Source organism: Euprymna scolopes, chromosome 5, assembly GCF_053919585.1.
Source record: "Euprymna scolopes isolate OS-2025 chromosome 5, ASM5391958v1, whole genome shotgun sequence".
In the NCBI taxonomy this organism is placed as follows: Eukaryota; Metazoa; Mollusca; class Cephalopoda; order Sepiida; family Sepiolidae; genus Euprymna; species Euprymna scolopes.
In genome coordinates this window covers 60,079,414-60,081,543 of record NC_136486.1, presented here as the reverse complement: position 1 = coordinate 60,081,543, position 2,130 = coordinate 60,079,414, and the positions used below count along the sequence as shown (strand labels likewise).

At 34.8% G+C, this 2,130-nt stretch overlaps 1 pseudogene; it reads left to right on the top strand.

The window, feature by feature from the left end:
• Nucleotides 1-1,366: 1,366 nt before the first annotated feature.
• LOC145277253 (U2 spliceosomal RNA) lies at nucleotides 1,367-1,500 on the top strand (annotated as a pseudogene).
• The last annotated feature ends 630 nt before the right edge of the window (nucleotides 1,501-2,130 follow it).

Below are 2,130 nucleotides of genomic sequence, written 5' to 3'. Positions count from 1 at the left end.
TGAATACCCTATATACAAATTTTCTAATCGGTAGATAAAAAATTTGTTGAATATATAGGGTGAGAATTGTACTTACTCTCTCTCTCTCTCTCTCACGCACACATTCTCACTTTTATGGATATAATAGATAGATTATGCTGGATATATTTCCATATGTCTGAATACCCTATATACAAATGGTCAAATCTGTAGATAACAAATTTATTGAATAGATAGGTTGAGAATTGTTCTCTCTCTCTCTCTCGCAACCTTACACACACAACCACACGCAAACATTCTGACTTTTATAGATATAATAGATCGATTATGCTAGATATATTTCCATATGTCTGAATACCCAATATACAAATTTTCAAATTTGTAGGTATAAAATTTGTTGAATATATAGGTTGAGAATTGTTCTCTCTCTCTCACACACTCACATTCTCACTTTTATAGATATAATGTATAGATTATGCTAGATATATTTCTATATGTCTGAATACCCTATATACAAAGTTTAAAATCCGTAGATAAAAATACGTTGAGTATATAGGTTGAGAATTGTTCTCTCTCTCTCTTACGCACACACACACACACACACACACACACACACACACATTTTCACTTTTATAGATATAATAGATAGATTATGCTAGATATATTTCCATATGTCTGAATACCCTATATACAAATTTTCAAATCTGTAGATAAAAAATGTATTGAATATATAGGTTGAGAATTGTTGTCTCTCTCTCTCTCTCTCTCTCTCTCTCTCTCTCTCTCTCTCTCTCTCTCTGGCTACCTCACACACACACACATTTTCACTTTTATAGATATAATAGATAGATTATGCTAGATATATTTCCATGTCTGAATACCCTATATACAAACTTTCAAATCTGTAGATAAAAAATATAGGTTGAGAATTGTTCTCTCTCTCTCACACGAAACTGTGCGCTCGGCTTCTTCCCCCCCTTCCCACCCCAAATGCTTGGGAAACTGTGCACTGTTTTTGTTGGTTTTCAAGCTGCCTCTTCCCCCCCACACACACACACACAGTTTAACAGTAGTAGGAGGTCAAGAGAAAGAGGGTGAGAGAGAGAGAAGAGTAAGTTGGTGAGAGAGAGAGAAAAGAGAAAGAGGGTGTTGGTTTTATATTTTTATTATCGTCTAATATTTTGAAAGCTGAATTTCTAATAAAATGTGCATCTATAGGAGATAATGCCTGGGAATGTGTTCCCCCCCCCCACAGTTTAACAGTGGTGTGACGTCAAGAGAAAGAGGGTGAGAGAGAGGGAAGAGTAAGTGGGTGAGAGAGAGAAAGAGAGAGAAAAAAAAAGAAAGACGGTGTTGGTTTTGTGAAAAAAGTTGTTATTTACAATTGTTCGCATTCTTGGCCTTTTGGTCAAGATCAAAGTGTAGTATCTGTTCTTCAGATGCTGCACTTCTATTTCTTGTTCTCTTTCGGTGGAGGAGAAATCCTCCACGACTGAGACAATTTTTATTTTTGTACCTTTTCTCCACGTTAAAAAACGACCCTGGTGTCTAACTCTGTCCCGTGGGGAGGCATAGTAAATAGGTACAATTGTTCGCCATTAGTGGATGTTGACGTCACGTCACGTGACATGACTAAGCGTTTTTTTTTTTTAGTATGAATAACATTTTTTGTTTTAATTATAAAGTCTACACTTAATTTTATAGAAAATGATGTATATATAATAGAAAAAAAAAATTACTGGTTTTGTTGGATTCAAGTGGATCCCCCCCCCTCCAGTTTAAGAGATAGCAGGTCACGTGGTAATATACAAAATGGCTAGCGTAAATATAAAGATCGGTTTATTTATCGACGAATATTTTGAAAGCTGAATTTTTTTTTATTCCTGTACATTTTTTCCTGATATTTTTCGTTAAAACTCTTGTATAAATACTATTTTTAACCAGTTAAATACGTTGGAGACATTGTCATGGAGTTTAATAATCTCTAGAACAAAGCAGAAGAGAAATTACAAAAGTATCGGTAAAACAAAGTGTTTGTTTACATTTGTTCGCCATTACTGGATGTTGACGTCACGTCACGTGACATGACTAAGCGTTTTTGGATTATGTAATATTAACATTAAAATGACAGGTTTTTTTGGGGGCCCCCCT